At 31.9% G+C, this 18,858-nt stretch overlaps 2 long non-coding RNA genes across 2 annotated transcripts; both read right to left on the bottom strand.

The window, feature by feature from the left end:
* Window positions 1-3,016: 3,016 nt before the first annotated feature.
* Window positions 3,017-8,421, bottom strand: LOC143043175 (uncharacterized). The gene is made up of 4 exons (XR_012968243.1): window positions 8,343-8,421; window positions 6,277-6,306; window positions 5,421-5,483; window positions 3,017-4,661 (listed from the first exon to the last, which is right to left on the bottom strand). It is a non-coding gene; the product is annotated as an uncharacterized LOC143043175 (long non-coding RNA).
* Window positions 8,422-9,662: 1,241 nt separating this feature from the next.
* LOC143043176 (uncharacterized) lies at window positions 9,663-13,649 on the bottom strand. The gene is made up of 4 exons (XR_012968244.1): window positions 13,468-13,649; window positions 12,500-12,802; window positions 11,657-11,720; window positions 9,663-9,727 (listed from the first exon to the last, which is right to left on the bottom strand). It is a non-coding gene; the product is annotated as an uncharacterized LOC143043176 (long non-coding RNA).
* Between the last annotated feature and the right edge of the window lie 5,209 nt (window positions 13,650-18,858).

Genomic DNA, 18,858 nt, shown 5'->3' on the forward strand with positions numbered 1-18,858 from the left:
GGAACAGTACTATCAAACCTTTGAGAGCAAATTGGAAAATTCCCTCCATGTACTGTATCAGTAGCATAAGGACAAAGTGGACCATGTGTTCTATGTTCCTTCTGTATACTATCTTCTTTTTCCCATTTCTTCACATTTTTTTGGCAAAATTAAAAACCTCGTCATCATTTCCATCACCAATGTAATAAAATCCATTGACTGCCAATTGAGTTTTATCAGTGTTGGTTGACTGGGTCATATTCTAAAAGTTTTAGACGATATCTGTCGTATCGCATAGGATCATAATCTTCAGTACTCTGGTCTGTTGACTTGCCGATTTAGGCAGTTGATTGTGAGGTTTTTTGTCCAGTACCAAGATCATGACGACAGTCACGTATCGCCACCACCAAGTGATTAAACTATTTCAGCAATCGTCGCATATTACTTAAACAGAAAGCACAGGTATCTCAAAGCATTTTCATTGTTTATTGTAGTTTTTAATTTTGAATTGAGCATTCCTGTTCTTAAACAAATGCGGTTGGCCAATTTGCACGCTATATACATATTAGAAGATGTGGTATGAGTGCCAACTAGAAAACTCTCCATCAATTTCACAATTTGTAAAAAATAAACTATTATAGGTCAAAGTACAGTCTTCAACACGGAGCCTTGGTTCACACCGCACAGAGAGCTGTAAAGGGCCCCAAAAACGACTAGTGTAAAGCAATCCAAACTGGAAAACCAACGTTCTAATGTATATTAAATAGGAGAAACGAGAAATACTTATAAACCACATCAACCAACCACTGCACATCGGTGTTGTTTGTTTATTAATGCACTTTTGGAGAGATGTCAACACTGATGTGATACTAGATCTACAGATGTCATAGGCTAACATGCATATATGTATGCAATCAATGAATAATTTTGTCGAATATTATACCAAATATTATTATACCGTAGTCTTCCACTGTAAGCGCACAAATATCTACCCAAATAATAATCAACATTTTCGACTAAATTATGCGTAAACAAATACAGTATATATTTCGTATTTGCCTTTGAAATAGGCTCCCTTGTCTACGGCTTCAAAACAATTATTATCAGCTTATCTTAATTTGTAGTTTATTTAGGCTAAATAGATGAGGCTATATCTTAGCAAGACAACACAGAATCAGACGACTAGTTAAACATACATTAAATGTTCAACTACACACAAGTTTTGTTAACTTGTCATATTAATTCAATATCAAAATTCAGATCACTTATAATTATTATAGTTCATTAGATGCAAAGAACCGACATTAATTTCATTAAGTAGAATCGATGATTCGAACGATTATGTTAGTCAAAAAGAAGCCGCTACGATAGTCTTGAAATATTGTCTACGGTTAACTATCTTCGTTTTGGGCACGTAAAATCATAATTGTAGAATTAAAACGATTATAATTGCAAACCTGTTGGTATACTATTTCAAACTGAGCATTGTGAAAGTATGAGCCTTTTAAGGTGGTACCTAACACTACAGGGAGATAACTCTGTAATATCAGCTAAACGTTTTAATTACGTTGTGTTGTAAAAGGAATATTAAGCTTCTCAATGATCAAAATTGGTGCTTGTCAAATTGCTATATAACCAGTGTAATTTTTCTGACAAAACGGTTGTTCAAATTTTTTTTAATTTTTATATTTTTGATAAAGTATTTACTTTGACAAAATTTTATGAAAATTAAACGAGCCAAATTAATTTTAGTGAAAGTGTTGGGTACCACCTTAATAGATTGTTGTGAATAACAAAAATGTTTTCGGCTTATTATTTCCATTGGTAATTATCGCTTTTAGATGGTGACGTTCCCTAGTCATCATCTAATGGTGTTTATAAATCTCAACTTGTTCGATTCATTCGTAACAACGTTTTTGATTTTAAAGAAAGAAATATCTGTATTGATAAAAAATTATTACACCAGGGTTTTCGATATCACAAACTATTCAAAACATTTAATAATTGTTGTCTTCGGTACAAGGATATCATTCGTCAACATAAATCAACTCGTAGACATCTTATACGTGTAGGTATTTTACATTCAATCTTTTATGGTAATATTATTTACTCGGCATTCACCTCAAAAGCTAACAAAAACGTAAAAAATATTAATTCGAAACGGATATAGCAACGATACTCTTGGTACGTCATTTTATATCACATATTTTGGTATAACATTGATTCACTCATAGGGTTCAAGACCGTACTTTGAACTATAATGGTTTACTTTTACAAATTGCGACTTGGATGGATAGTTGTCTCATATTGACTCATACCACATATTCCCGTTCGAATTGTTATTTTATTTGATTATTTCGTAGCCACCAACATATGTTACTATACGGTATGGTTTTTGTCATTGATGTCTTACCGTGACCTGTAATAACTAACATTAACATTAGTTGGTATCTTGTAGTACATTATCTCCGTATTCTTATGTAATTGCATACAAATAGACATAAATCTGTGGTATCATCAACATGGTCAGGTCGGGTCAGTACTCATATTAATGCTTAGTTGGCGGGTTATTGCATTTTGTAAACCAGACATGGCTTAATTGAACATCGTTTGAGGTCATAAAATGTAAAAAGGATGGTTTATTTTTTAAAAGAAAAATAGATTAGGGGACTGGCTTTTAATAAACGCCATTTACATGACATAAATTCGCATGAAACACTATAATGTAATGACAGCAACAGATATATAACTATACATTCATATAACAAAAACATTTGTGCATTTAACATTGGTTTGCCTTGCACTGATGTAAAATGTTTAAGTCTGTTTTGTAACTCGAACATCTATTGGTGTTAGTCCTTTTTGATTTTTACAATTTGTTACTGCTTTATGTTTAATTAATAGTTTCACTACTTCCTCGTTTCCAAATTCGTAAGCAATATGAAGAGGCGTAGATCCTTGTTTATCTGCCTTGTTTATATAAGCGTTATTCAAAATCAAAATTGCAGCAATATTACACCTGGCATGTTTACTTGCATAATGCAGAGGCATTTTCCTTTGTTTGTCATCCTCATTTATGGATGCTTTCTTTGTAACAAGGTACTTTACAACTCCAAGATGTCCCTTCTCACAAGCTATATGGAGGGGCGTCATACCTTTATTGTCTTTTGTATTCATGGATGCATCATTTTCAATTAAATATTTTACGATTTCTTCGTTCCCGGCTTCAGATGCATAATGAAGCGCTGTTCTATTATACACACCCGTTTTATTCACGGCATCTTTATACTTTATAAGACATTGAACACATCGCAAATGACCATCTTTGCATGCTAAGTGAAGGGGTGTTTCTCCCATAGAGTCTTTTTTATTAACTTCTGGACAGTTTTCGTGTTTCAAAAAATATGCTAGAAAATCTGAATATCCTAATGATGAAATAATATGAAGAACGTTTGATCCAGTTGTGGCGTCAACAAGATTCTTTGATTTTAAATGTTTTTCAAGGTAACCAACAAATGTTACTCTGTTATTCGGGTACTGGAAAAGTGTATTTGATAAAACATCAAAAAACAATTTATTATTCATATCGGATGTAAGACGTTGATAAAATTCACTTTCCATACTGTACTGTACTTTTACAGTATGCGCACAGTCATTTCCTAGTGTTTGGGATAGCCGAAGTTTCTCCTTTATAAACCTACTGCTGCTGTGTGATAGAATACTCTGCATAAAAAATTCTCCAATACATTCTGCGACAATATCAAATAATTCAAGACAGAGAAAGGACAAGAAAGTGTCGTCCTCCTTGATGAATTCTCCTTTTAATGACATAAACGTTTCACGCAACATATGTTTTGATGGGCATTGATTGAAACATGATTCCTTCAAAATGTCTTGAAAAATGATGTCAGTCTCCTCAGAATAGCTCGAATCACAAAGCTTGCTAATTTCAACTTTATTATTCATGACTACAAGAATGGCTAAAGCAAGATAACCAATATCCGATTTTTTTCGCATGTTATTAATTTCAGCGGATATAATATCTATTGGATAATAAAAGCATTCTAATACATTGTCTTTGTTATTTGACGAACACATAACAGGATAAAAATTATACAATAACAAAACATCCTCAGAAATTGAATTTGGCGGATCAGATTCAAAGTATAACTTGAATATTTTTCTTCGTTCTTCCAAAGTCAATCGGAGGTTTTCAGAAATAAGATTTTTGTGTATTAATGATACATGCTTTCTAAATGATTCAAATTTCTGTGCGTATGATTGAAAAATATATGTTCTGCATGTTATAAGTACTTTTACGGTAAAACTTTGTGTTAGTATTGAATTTATAGTTGAGCCGCACTTTTTCAATTTTTCAGTAATGTCAGATACGTTTGACGAGTATTTTCCTAATATGTCATCAATAAGAAAAAGTTGTCTCTGATTTCGATTAAAACGTCTTTCAATGTCTTCAGATTCTGAAGCAAAGATTATTTCATAGCCTTCTTTTTCGAGCTTTGCACCTATGTAATATGCAATAATAGTTTTTCCAGATCCGAAGGGTCCAGTTATCAAAACGCAACGGTTTTGAGTAATTGCCAGTAATATTTCCTCAGATGCATGTGTAGGTTCAAATCTAATTAAAGAATCCTTCAACCTTCCCATTTCGTTGGTTCGTTTACCTTTAAATAAAAAATTGTAAAACCATTTAATTGAAACACTTTTCGGGACAAAAATTACTTAGTACTCTTTAAAGGCGTGCATTGAGTTTCTGGTATACATGTACTTCATGTTTATACACTTATTGATCCACTCGATGCATGTACATTACAAGTGCATGTGTTTTGAAGTACAATTTAGCCATTCAAATATCTAAAACGTTCTGTTTCTCTATTTATAGCATAATTGAATACTTCATGGTAACCGTGAGATTTGATACAAAGGCAATCTGTGAATTGATTCATAAAGCATATTTTTTTTTCTTTACGTTGATTTTTGTTTACGTAGTAACAGTACTTTTTGAAGAAAGGCATGACAAATGCACAGTATGAATAAAAGAAAGCAAAACATTGTAATGTACTAATTTTCGACGTAAAACATTGTTATTCATGATTTTTGTAAGACCTTAAAAAAATCACATAACAGAATGAATCACATATTTCTTCGTAACCTGTAAATTTACACATACTGAATCATGTTTGAGGGATCAGCTTTAGCATTTGATTGTAACTCATGAATATTATTTATTAAAAGACTTTTTTTGTATTTATTGCCATACTGATAGCGTCGTTATCATTAAAATCGGTATTATTGTTTTACAATGAAGAAGATTAATTTATATGCACCCTATTTTAAAAGATTATAAATGATATCAAAACTGTTCATTAATCTTTTTTAAGGGTAGAGAAAATTAGGATTAAGAATAAAAAAGAGAATCATACCTATTGCTATTTCTGGTAGCTTCTGCAGTTCGTATCCTTTTGTGTTGTTTTGACAAATATCTTCTTAAAAATTAAATAATCATTTGAATGAAACGAGTGAAAGTTATCATAAAAAAACCAACTAAAAATCAGATAATTATTTAAAATATCTATACATCTTAAAAACCTTAAACAAACATGAAAGTTAAAGATATTTCAAATATTATGACAATTACACCAATAACCACAATACCGAATTCAAAATAGAAAGTCCTTTCTTTAAAAGCAAAGTCAAAAACCTAAAAAAAATTTAAACGAATGGAAAACAACTGTCATTCCCGACCTGGTACATGCATTACCTTGTGTAGAAGTGACTTTTCCCACACAACCGTGCTTTGGAATATACACGGAAATTTAATGAACCAAATTTAATCAGGAATTAAAAAGCTTTAAATTTCTGTATTTCAAATGAAAAAGGACAACTGAAATATTTCAAATAATTCTTAACAATCAAAAATCATGAACAAAAAATCACAGGATAAGAATGAAGAAAAATATACACTAATACGGTTAACTGTATTTCAATTACAAGACGCTGAAACCGCGGCATAACGGTCAAGTAAAATTAGTTAATAAAAATTCTGAAAGGAATTACAATTTAATAGTTTTCTTTTCCTTATGCAATTTTCTGTCAAATAAATATTAGGAATATATTTATTATATTGCTATTGGAAAGTTGTACTTCTCTATCTAAAGGAAATAAACTGCATTAGATTATTTTTAGAATTACAAAGTCAAAGAAGCAAGTGCAAAATGTAACTGCAAATATAACACTAATGTAACCATTTCAGTTTGATAAATAGGTAATTTTACTTACCATTAAATAATACAAGGATCACACATAAACCTGAAAACATATTTATTTCATTGAAATATTAAAGTTAAGTCTTTTAATTTTGTCCTTACTGCTAAAGTATGTATGATAAAAGGCACAAGTAAATCTTCAAATACAAATATTAATCATACTGAACATTTATTTCAGAACTGTAGACAATAATGGCGTCATAGGCTGTGAATCATTACATCTTTAGATTTACATATACGACATTAATATGATAAAACTACTTTTTTTCTTTTTTTATTGCAAAAGTAGTTATGAGCTAATGTGTACTCAAAACAACTGTTTGAAAATTGAAAAAAAAAATCTTAATTTTTTAAATGACACTTGTTGCACCTGTTTAGGGGTTTAGTGGTAAGTTGTATCTTTTCTAACGGTTTTACAGTTTAAATATAATGCACAATCGACCGAGACATGGATTGATAAAAAAGATAAAACCAGTGTTGCATGACAGATTTATGTTATTTGAAAGATTTGAACAACTAAGCATAGAAACCTGGATTAACGTATTGTTTGAAAGAAGAGTGTTTCGTCTTTAAATGATGAAGCTCGAATAAAAAAAAGTTGCGTACGAAGATGAAGAGCATCGGGGACAGGTTGAAGAGTACGGAGTACTCAGAATATGTCTTGGATTTAAGAAATCGTTTGTCCTTTTTCTCGTTTTCTTTTTGGCATTTGTTTGTTATTACAGAACACTCATGCAAACATGGATTCAATATTGCCAGTAAGGATCTAACACTCCTACAGTGTTTTGGCAATTCAAGCTTGGATGAGCATGTTAAGATGCATAATTTCAAAATCAACATATAAAATGTATCAGATATATATACGCAAATACGGTAAATATTATTTCTTAACCACAAGATATTAAAACAGACCTTCGATAATCAGGGATCAAACGGTCAACTTCATATTATATTTTTGTTTACTCTGAGCTTAGACGTACTCTGTTACTTTGTTTAAAATTTCTAACATATTTGCCTTAGGTGTTTAAACCTTATTGACAGTGACCATTCAATTCGCTTTTTTATGCATTTTTTGTGTTTCTCCGTAGCATATGACATTGCTTTGTACGTATACATCCCGTCATTGTGTTATTGTTTACGTATTTGTTTTTTTCTTATAGTGATTAAGATAATTATACAATGTTGACTGCTGTACCCTTATTTTTGACATTCGTACCTATCATGTCTGTTTGTTTTGTTCACACATCGATGTCAATATAATGGAATTTTATGCGACTGTCATACAAGTCAGAGATTTAGCTAGCAATAAAACCAGGTTAATTCCAAAATTTCTACTTTATAAATTGCCTGTACCAAGTCATGAATATAACAGTAGTTTTCCATTCGTTTAGTGCGTTTTAGCTTTTGATTTTGCCATTTGAATAGGGACTTTCCGTTTTGAGTTTTCCTCGGAGTTCAGTATGTTTTGATTTTACATTTTGTTTAATGATTATGATTCTTAAAACCAAATAGGAATATATATGAAGTTTATGATAAGATGTGTTTATACTGTATAATAATGTAAAGATAGTATCAGTAAAATATTTAAAACTTAAATATAAAAATGTCTTATTTCTCTGAATTCACAGATCTGTACTTTGTGTCTTCTGTGTTTTTGGTGGTTTTTTTCCAAGTAATTTGTATCGATCTGAGGAGTTAAAGTTGGTTCTGATGTTGTGCTGTTACACCACTGTCCCTGGTTATGGGTTGATTAGCGGGCTCGCAAACCGGGTTTATTCCCAGCCCATCAAACTCTGTGTGTCCTGTCCAAATTCATGATATGATTTTTCAGTTTTTCTATCCAACATCATTTTTGTTTTTTACATGAATAAGTCCGTCAGTTCTCTTATTCTCTCATTTGAACTGTTTCACTTTTGCCATTTTATGGCTTGCTTTACGGTAAAGATTTTGCTCATTGATGAAGGCCGTACATTATCTTAGAGTTTCTAATCTGTTACGTCATTTTACTTTAAATATCTAGGCCAATCCTTTTTTCACCTGTCTATAAATATTATTTAAAAAATAATTGAATTGTTTTACCTATAACCATCAACAAAAGAAGCGAAACTGGTATCAAAACCGAAATCTGTTGGATATGAGACCATCCGTTGACAAGCACTGAAATAAAAGTTTTAAATGTTCAATCAGTTTCATTATTTATTACGATAGAAAGTATTATTTTAACTGTATTCATGTTTCATTTGTGTTTGGTTTTGAATAAAAAATCTTCCAGGAATATTGTGTTCATATATTCGCTAGTTTTGCGCATCATTTTTTTTTATTGAATTGTGTTTATTTTTATGGAATTTGGCGTACTTATTCTTCTGCATAGTTCTTGAATATTAGTACAGAGCAAACATGAGGTGCTAAATTTGTACACCATATCGGGATTACGACAATGAAGGTCTCTTCGGTGATGTTAGGGATCGAAACAGTATTTGGAAGGCCATATTATTTACCTCAATTTAGAATAGACTCTTAAATTTTAAATAGTCGAAATGGAATGAAAGGATCATATAAACTCGAAGAAAAGTATAATAGAAGCCCTAACGGAAAGATATAAACAAGTCTAAATTGAAAACAACATTCAAACCTTTGATTGCGTTGGATAAAAACCGCAATTTTTATACGTGCGCATGTAACACAAATCTTGGAAAAGGAATCTAAATACAGCAAAAACAACATTTTCAAAAAGACAGAAAAGAGAAAAGTATGTTTTAGCAAAACAAATATGACTAAAAGGTCGAACATCTGATATTCCTAAACCCTGATGGCTGCCATTGACGGTTGCCAAATAAATTGATCACGAGATGTAACACAGATCTATATTATTAATTTACTACCCAACAAAAAACAATAAAATTGCGGTGAATTTTGTATACCACAAACATAAGGTGCAAAAATGTGTACACCATATCCGGATTTAGACAATTCATGTCTCTTTTGTGATGCTAGGGATCGAAACGGCATTTGGAAGGCTATATAATTGACCTACTATATATACATTCGTTTCATATTACAAGATCAAATGTTTGTTTAAAAAAGCTCATTCGGTCTAACCAAAAAGCATACTAATCACATGAGTTCGGGAAGTATTAACACGAAATGAAATTACTCAAAAAACTTAATAGACTTATCAAGAGTTCTGACATTTGAAAGTGTAATTGTTTTTGCTAAAGTATATCTTTTAGAAGAGGTAGGTATTTCTGTTCTAGTACTACGCTTTTGCAAATATGAAATCTACAAGAGAACAGAAATACGTATAATTTTGTTTTCTGAATAGTAGAAATATAAAGAACACCTTTATTGAAAGACGACGGCATTCCGTCAATTTATTTTAAGTTAGCAGATTATACCTACCATTATGATAATCTGGAGTGTTGTCTTTCGCATCATTCGGGTGGATCGGGTTTTGTGTATTGTCTCTAATAATTACAAGCATATGCATTTAGTGAAAAATCTAGCAGTGAATGCAAAAAGGCTAATTTTAACAAATTAATCTAGAAACAAATGAAGATCATTTTTACTTATTTCTTAAACTTCATTCCATACGTTGCTTGTTTGTTGAATATTATAACTAGTTCTTTCATACTTCACTAGTGGGAGGATTTCCGCTGAAACGGTCATTTAGATCCTAACCCCATCTGGAAAGTGTATACAATACATTTCCAAACCAGGTTTATGGACCTCCCTATTTTAGAATTTACCTTATTTTGTTATACATTTTTTTAGTTAGTATTGTTTTTCCATCAATTTTCAGATTAATTTTCTGCAGTAACTATTTAGACGATTCACTAGCAGTCGATTCTGTTTGCAGTATTATTCAGTATTTTTTTTAAACAATTAAATGTGTTGTTGATCTGTACAGTCAAATACAAATCAACTGAACACATGTTTGTTTATTGTAAGCAAATGGCCTGAACTAAATGTACAGCAGTTTACTAGTATGAAAATTAACGGAAAGGTGAACATGAATTAATCATATTTTCATGACTTGTGAGAGCTGAACAGATCTTCCCATTTGAATGGTTTTTCACTAATATTTTTTGGGGCCCTTGATTGCTTGCTGTTTGGTGTTAGCCGATGCTCCGTGTTAAAGGGCGTACCTTGATCTATAATAGTTTACTTTTATAAATATTTTCTTGGATGGAGAGGTGTCTAATTGGCATCATACCACATCTTCCGTTATCTTCTAAACGACCGTTCCATACTGAAATTTGTTTACCAGTGAATATATCATACTCATAATCAGAGAACTTTGAAAAATCGTTTTGTTTTGTTAAGGTATTCCATTTAGTTGAAATCAGATATTTTATGTTGTTTTTTTTTAATTCAATTTGTTTTTGTATTTGCATACCAACATGTCCTTGAATGTTGAAATGACATGAAACGTAAATACAAGGTAAGAGAAAAAAACTTTATGATTATACTGTTCTTATGATAATTTATGAAACTACATAATTAGATCCTTTTTTGTCATTTATTGAAGTTGTTATCGTTCTTTGGCAACTGAAATAATAATATAAGTAGTATTCCAAACGTGTACAATGTTTATAAAAAAGGAAGATGTGGTATGAAGCCAATGAGACAACTCTCCACAAGAGACAAAAGGACACACAAATTAACAGCTATTAGCTACCGTATGACCCATAGTGCATAGAAACCTATAAAAGACACCGAAATCAAAAATGTAAAACAATTCAATCGGGAAAACTAACGGCTTTTTAATGTACAAAAACATTAACAAAAAACCAAACATGTAACACAGCAACAAACGACAAAAGCTTAATTACACGCTCCTGACTGGGGACAGGCATATACATACAGAATGTGGCGGGGTTAACATGTTAAAGGGATACCAACCCTCCCCTACCCTGAAACAATGTTGTAACAGTACAATTTAAGAAAAAAAAAACCTATGAAAATCAGTTGAAAAAGGCGTAACTTAATAGATGGATATAAATAGAAATATATATCACAAAAACACATGGACGTGACCTGGTAACAAAAAAAAATGACACTCAGTACTGATCTGAGAGTACCCACAGTTACTAACAGCTAGTTCAAAGTAAATACCAACTAATATAAAACGAATTATGACTAAATTATCAATCGGTACACATCCAGCATTTGTCTATTTATAAAAATTCCATTGATTGAAAGTCCAAACAAATTTATTTATAACCCTGAATATGATTACCACTAATTTTCTTGTGAACTTGATGAAGTCAGAGCAACATGCAGCATTTGAAAGGCTGTTTGATATAAAAGATGATTATTTACAATCTCAATATCTCTTTGTTTTGTAAAGAACAATTAAGTCAATTAAGTACATGTATGTTAAGTTATCTTACACGTTACCAGCTAAGGGACATCTTGATTTATCTAGCACATTTCGTACTGGTGCACAACTATAATCTGAAAATCAAACTTTTTATATTAACTCTCATTTTTGAAATGTAAACATAGAAAATACTGTTGCAGTAGTACAAATTTTAATAAATATCTATGTACATCGTACATTATGTTCATGTTGATGTCGTTTACTCACATGCTTTACTCAGCCATTTCTGTACTTTCAATTTTTGTTTCTCGTCGATTCTAATACATTGATATTCACAATTTGTGTAAATCAAAAGTAGATATGAATCATAAATATCAAAAGTAGAATTTGTTTTCAAAAACATTAAACCGAGATTTTCCTATTGTTATTAACCCTATTTACATCTGAATTCAAAGAGACACTTGCGCAATACACCCATTTGTCAATTAAAGTCATAGTAAAGCAATATTTTTTAAAGAATGCAAAGTTGTATCTTTTGTAACTTTGACATTGCTCTTAAAGTGATGACGACAATATCAATCGAATATCCCTTTCCTCTCACCATGATTAAGTTGCATCGATATAAATCTAAGTTTCCCTCAAGTAATTCATAGCTCTATATTTTTAGGCAAATTCTATCAAATTCTAGCAACTGTGACATTTTCCATTTTTTTTTAGAATTCAATACACATATTCTCCTCTTCTAATTACAATGTACTTCCATCTTTATAAATTTCATTCGTCATCCAGTAATCATATGTTTCAGACAAACTAACAAAGCGACGACTTTATTCTTCCGACAATATTTGTTCGTGCTAATATTATAATTCCGTAACTGCTTAAGGTAAATACATTATTGAATACTTTCTCCTACCTGGAGACAGGACATATCCACTAATGCACTGTCTGATGAAACAAGAACAGTCTTCTTCAGAGGGAATACAGAAGCATGTATGTTTTGGTCTAGTTACAAAATCATATCCCTTTGTGTAGTCACATCTACATGAACTGTCTGCTTTAGTTGTACCCAAGGAATATAGTATTTGTCCTTCGCCGGAGCAAATTGATTTTTCAAATTTGCAAATGTTATTTCCATAAGTCCAGAAAATAAATGGTTGATATCGACCACTCACACATGGTACACCTTCCAAACTTCCAACTATTTGAATTTTATACCCTATCAACAGTGGATATATATTTTTTTTAATGTCGGTATGCTTAAATAAATGACAAATATCGGTGTGCACATATTACATTTGTTATACAGAATCTACGCTATCTGAGCCCTTTTTCTCTTAAGGCTGTATAGTAACATTTACAGTTTCCAATTTAAAACAAGTGTCCCTCATTCTGAAATTTGAACAATTCAAAATACTCTGTATATCGTTATTTTAAAGAATATCATGGCTTGAAAGAGGTGCTTGTGTGGTGTCTGGAATTAACAGGCTTTCTTCGTTTTCTAAATAATTAAAGTATTTGGCGGTCATTAAAGTATAGGTATATTATCTCTATATAGCTATATCTATATAACGTCTAACAATAGCAACACTCAATATCCAATATATTTAGGCGTGAATAAACCGATTCACTTACTGCATTAAAGTTATATGAATGTTTAAGAATATAACGTTAACACGCTAGTTGATACATTAAACATTTTAAATACATTAGTGAACTCAAACACATGAATGTATTATATATATGGCACTGAACTTTAAAACCCTAAAATATTCAGTGAACACGTATCACCATTTTACCTGACAGCAAAGATTTCTACAGATTTCAAAATGAAGAGAGCTAAATCTAAAAACTTTCAAGTACAGCTGTATAAGTTCGACTTACCAGGCGCTTCAAATTGTGGCCCGTCTCTGCATGCTTCGACGTTCTGCATTTTGTTTGCATCATACAAACAATGATATCGGTTAGATATGTTACAAAAATCTGTTGCTCTTAAATCCCATTGCGAATGAAAAGGGCAATGTAATGTTAAAGCAGTGTCAAGTCCCTCAAAAGGGATTGGTATCTGTAAATATTCAGGTCGATTACTTATAATCCATTATCTTATTTTGTGCGTTTGAATAAAGTAATGGATATTATGCACCCCTTGAACAGATGGTCATTTTGACTTCTCAAATGCGGAATTAAAAGCCATTTAAAAGAGATACGTTTAGCTATTCAGAATATGTACTTACGCAAACACATTTAATCGAAATAGAGATGTTGAATTCGATGCGTCGTGTAATGAGAGTGCAATTGCATGTAATAATCACATAAAGCAATTAATCCTATTTGACCTCAAATACACCGGGGATTATCCCATCTTCATTTTTGATTATCCAAAATGGCCAGGGATTACCTTTACTTACTAAAATGATTCAAAATCGAGAAAACCCATCATTTATTACAGAAAAAGTAACAAAAATCATTAAATGGAGAAAATCCCAGTCAACGAATTGAGAAAATCTAGGTTTGTTTGACAAGATTTGAGAATATCCTACATCTAGTTCAGATAACTCGATTTGAATTAGTCATAGAAAAGTCTGAATGCACCTGTTTTTATCGGCTCGAATAATCCACTGCAGTTGTCTGGTGTCATTTCATGGATAATTAGAAGACGTTGAACAAGTTGAACAAGTATTCGACAGCTTATGATCGTTGAACAATACAATGAAAAATCTGCTATAATCACCAAATTTTTCCTTTACCAAATACCATTTTGATTTGACATGCGATAACTATAGATGATGTTTCTCACTTGTAACATGCACATGAAAATGTCGTGGAGTTAAAAATAAATCTTTTGTTTTATCTCAGATTTCTGTTTTTTATTGTCCGTAAGCAGTTTGAAAGAACAGACAAAGAACGCATAAAAACCAGTACACGAACATTATCGTTTAAATAGATTTTAAACACAATATCAATGATTATTTATTACATAAGAAGAAGGATCTACTTTCCTTTCCGGAGCACCTGAGATCACCCCCAGATTTTTTGTGGGGCTCGTCTTTATTTTTCTATGTTGTGTTTTCAGTACTATATATAATTATTTGTCTGTTTGATCTTTTTATTTTAGCCATGTCGTTGTCAGTTTATTTTCGATCTATGAGTTTGACTATCCACCTGGTATCTTTCGTCCCTACTTAACTAAAATTAAGCTCAAAGAACATGACTTGCTGATAAGAAATGGTGCTGCCCTACACGTAAAATGTAATACAAAGAATATTTCAAACAACAGCTGCATTATCAGTACCAATATACTCTTTATCGTAGTGAATTTGTTGATTAAAAACAAAATGAAAAATAATTCAATGCATGTGAAATCTTCCGAGAGAATGCATGACGTTCTACAATACTAATATCCTTACGGAAAGTCTCGGATCCGACTGTTGACATCGACTCTGACAGGTAAAATGAAGGGAGTCATCTCAAAATAGAAAAAAAGTATTAAATAATTTAATTTTTCAAGAAAAATTTGCAAGTAACAATTTAACACGATTTTACAAAAAGATTTAATTTTTCTAATAAGGTTTGTCTTCTAACAAATCCTACACAAGTCTCCATAATCAGTCTGAGTTTTTGTACCCATCACTTTATAATTTTTAAGGTCACCCATGGCATGTTCAACAATAATTATATATTCTGCAATTACTCTGTTAAATTTTCTACTCTAGCGTTTCTGGTGATCTGGTTTTCTAGTAATTTGTTGTCGTGTAAATTGCGTAATTACGGGATGCTGATTATGACAGATTTTATCTCCCAACAGCACACATTCTTCTGGAAAATTTAGTGGTGTATTGGCTCCAATTTGTCTCATCATCCTTTACTGATGCGGATCATTTTGGTGGCCTAAAAATCCGCTTTCAACATAGCAAAAGCTTTCCATACAAAAACTGCTGCATCCAGGAAACGGTGATGCATGACTTGTCAGCTTCAGTGGAAGAGTTAGAAGTAGTCCGAGTTGAAGCATAAATAGAAGCGCCCAATGCGGTCGCCACAGTTGACAAAGAACCATCGCTTTAAAATAAAGCTGGATCTTCACAAACACCAGAGAAGCACAAGCGAAAGGCCTAAAAGCGACCGTTGATGGACATCATCCGCGAAAACCAGATGGTATAAAACTGATTTATTACCAAACAAAATTAAAAAAATATTGAAAGTTATCGGAATAAGTTCTTCTGAAAACGATTCCGATTGATTGTATATTAAGAAAACAAATACAATTTCCTTCATTTTTTAATTTATATATTATATAGTTTGAACATTTACAAATCTTATTCACTGTTTCTTAGCTCAAAGGTATTTGGGAGTTATAGTTCTGATCACTTGGCATCAGTAATTTTTTCTGTCATCTTTTGCGACTGGAAAACATATTGATTTTTAGCTTTACATTTTAAAAGGTAACTGTCCGCTGCGCAGTAAAACATGTCAACCATCCGTAACGCAATATTGTGACTCAGGAATGACTATGCTACGTGCTCTTAAAAAAGGGGGGACAAAAAATGCCAAACATTTCCGTTATTTTAATAATATTTATCCACATCTCTTGTCTAGAACAAAACTTGGTAGCCCCCCCCCCCCAAAAAAAAAAGCAACACACACACCGATATCTATCTTAAAGATTACTCCCTAACATTGATGTTCCGTTTATCTTTGTATCCGTGAAACAGGAAAATATTTTACCAGAATGCAGGATATGTTTATCTTTTTTGTAAATCGTTTTTGAGACGACCCCTGTAATTTTTGCTGTCAGAGTCGGAGTCTACAGTCGGATCCGAGACTTTCCGTAAATCTCTAGTGAGATACCACTTGATTAAATACACCGGCGGTAATTTGTTACAGTGTTTGAACTTTGTAGCATAGACTTTTATTATTTTATGCAAATATCGGAAAATTGACAAAATTTCATTGGAGATTCAAACAAACATTGTTGAGCAATTCTTTAGATATACCTCCATCGAGACTGTTGCAACTAAGATCAAAGAACAAAAAGGGACATTCAAAACAATTGTCAAATGTAAATAATGTAATACAATCATGCATTTGTTGTAACACATAAATTAGATTTTTAAAACATACCATTAAAAGTAGAAAGACACTCCTCATCCTATCGTTCATTTCATATATTAGTATTTTGTGTTATTCTTCAACCTTTGCGCTGCAACAGAAAGCTTATCGTAAAATTGGTTGTTGAACTCCATATCATAGTGATAAGTTTAGAACACAGTGCCATTTTTATTCGTCAATTAACGATTGTCTCTTCGAATATTGGCTTTTTCTTTTGCCAACATTTTTATAGTGTTATGTGCGGTATGGGTTGTGCTAATTGTTAACGGCCGTACAGTGACCAATAGTAATTGCTTCATTGGAAATCATATAACATATTCTTATTGATTAATGATTCTACTATCAAAATCGGGCTAAAACCATTTGATTTGTCCTAATAGAAAAGAATTTGGTTTTCAAAAGTTACTAGAACACACCCGCAAAATCGCGGGCATATCCAGCTTGTTAACTGTTGTAGGATGATTTTTGTAAAAGTTTTTTTTTTGTCTGGAGAATTGCACGGTCCTCTGAAGATAGAAAATGAAAGTACCGATGTGGCATCCGTGTACTATCATGACTATGGACACATTCTTGTTTCCACATGTTTTACTTATTTTATTATATATGCTGGTATGACCCCTTTAATAGTAAAGATTTAGAAAAAAAACAGTAGAATCAATACAGAGAGTCTCTATATGTCATAGTAGTAAAATCGTAGTTTACATGTGGATAAACGCGAAAAATAATTTTCCTCTCTAAGGGGGTAGAATAGTTGTGGTTCTTGCGATCTAAAAACCATGATATGGAGAACGCTCTGTTTGGCTTATTTATTTTTCATTTGTGTTATCTATCAAACGATTGGTTGTACCTGTGCATGTTTAAAACGGGAAGTCTCATCTATGACTAAAATCAGTCTGATGACGGAAACAATATCCGGACTCCTTTTTTGTCGTTTTTCTCCCCAAATAACTCAATCTGAATAATCATAAGAATGGATGACAAATGGGACTATGCATGTTACCTATAGGACACAGAGGTATGTTGATTAATTTATTCAGGAAGGATGAGAAGCGACACACAAATTAATGTCTTCTCGTTTAATAGTATAGATGATTTTCCTTCTAATAAAACCAATCAATATAGGTATAGGAAGATGTGGTATGAGTGCCAATGAGACAACTCTCCATCCAAATAACAATTTATAAAAGTAAACAATTATAGATCAAGGTACGGCCTTCAACACGGAGCATTGGCTCACACCTAACAACAAGCTTACTACTTACTGAGACTTACATATATAAATCTTAAAAGGGAAATCAAATATAAAAAATGCAAGCTTAGGCAATGACAACTATTAACCACAAGCTTACACATTCGTGTTCACCGATTTGACTCAAATTCTCTCTTTTGATTATAACAAGGTGTATATATAACTTCGTTTTGTGTGTATTTTAGTCTAGACGCAATCTAATAAACTATCGACTTGACCTCATAAGAATATAAACTTGAAAAAAAGATTGTTCACTTGTGGTAATGTGTTTTGGATAGAGTTAAGTCATTTTAATTTATGTTTTATAGTGCGCCCTTCTATGTTGTGAAATTACACTATTTCAGATAATGGTGAAGGTTGGTACCATTAAAACGTTTAAACCCGCTGAAATTGTTTGCACCTGTCCTAAGTCAGGAATCTCAATATCAAGTTTTTACCTGCATGCGAGTGATGTTTTGTAGATCGTATCAGTCAATCAAATGATTTACCTTTGTTTCACTTTTAAATGTTGTCATTCTTTTCCTTTAAATAACATTACAAGCACGATTCATGCATTATCCATCTCTAGCTAAGGGGTTACATAAAGTTCACATGAATACGGATTCAATGAGGTCGAAGTATTCACCTGCAAGACATTTCTCCATACGAGACCATATGACACAGAAATAAACAACTAGAGGTCAACAACGGTCTTCAACAATGAGCAGCCCCATAATAGAAAAATCGTGTGTTTTTTTTTATAACATGCAACTTTCCTTAAAGCTCATGTCTTTATATCAAATTAATTTATAGATTGCAGTTTCTTCTTTAGATTAAAATATTTTCTTAATTTTGTAATTTCCTGTAGATCGCTGTGTTTGCATTTTATATCAAATGAATGCATCCGACTTTAACACATGTTTAATAACTGATTATGTTTT

The sequence above is a fragment of the Mytilus galloprovincialis genome, chromosome 8 (assembly GCF_965363235.1).
Source record: "Mytilus galloprovincialis chromosome 8, xbMytGall1.hap1.1, whole genome shotgun sequence".
NCBI classification, from domain to species: Eukaryota; Metazoa; Mollusca; class Bivalvia; order Mytilida; family Mytilidae; genus Mytilus; species Mytilus galloprovincialis.